Below are 474 nucleotides of genomic sequence, written 5' to 3'. Positions count from 1 at the left end.
GCTGCCGGCGCGACCGCCTCCGCCACCGCGCGCCGGCCGACCGCGCGCCGCCCGAGCCGCCCGCGCGCCCACCGCCTGCCACCCGGCGCCGCCCGCGCGCGTCCGCCACCGCGCGCGCCCGCCACCGCGTCGCCCGCACCCGCCCACCGCCCGCGGCCGCCTCCTCGCCGTCCGCCGCGCCCCGCCACCTCGCCGGCTGCCGGCCGCCACGCCCACCTTCCGCCGCGGTGGCGCGCCCCGGCCCATCTTCTCTTTTTTTTTTGTTAGATTAGTTAATTTGTTAGGTTAATTATATAGAAACAATAGTTATAAAAAAAGTTAGTACAATTAGTTAGAAATTTAGTTAGAAAAAAAGTTAGTAAAATTACTTAGAAATTTAGTTAGAAAATTAGTTAAAACAATAGTTAGAAAAAAAGTTAGTAAAATTAGTTAGTAAAATAGTTAGAAATTTAGTTAAAACAATAGTTAGAAATT

The sequence above is a fragment of the Lolium rigidum genome, chromosome 1 (assembly GCF_022539505.1).
Source record: "Lolium rigidum isolate FL_2022 chromosome 1, APGP_CSIRO_Lrig_0.1, whole genome shotgun sequence".
NCBI classification, from domain to species: Eukaryota; Viridiplantae; Streptophyta; class Magnoliopsida; order Poales; family Poaceae; genus Lolium; species Lolium rigidum.
Note: the sequence above shows the minus strand (reverse complement) of the source record.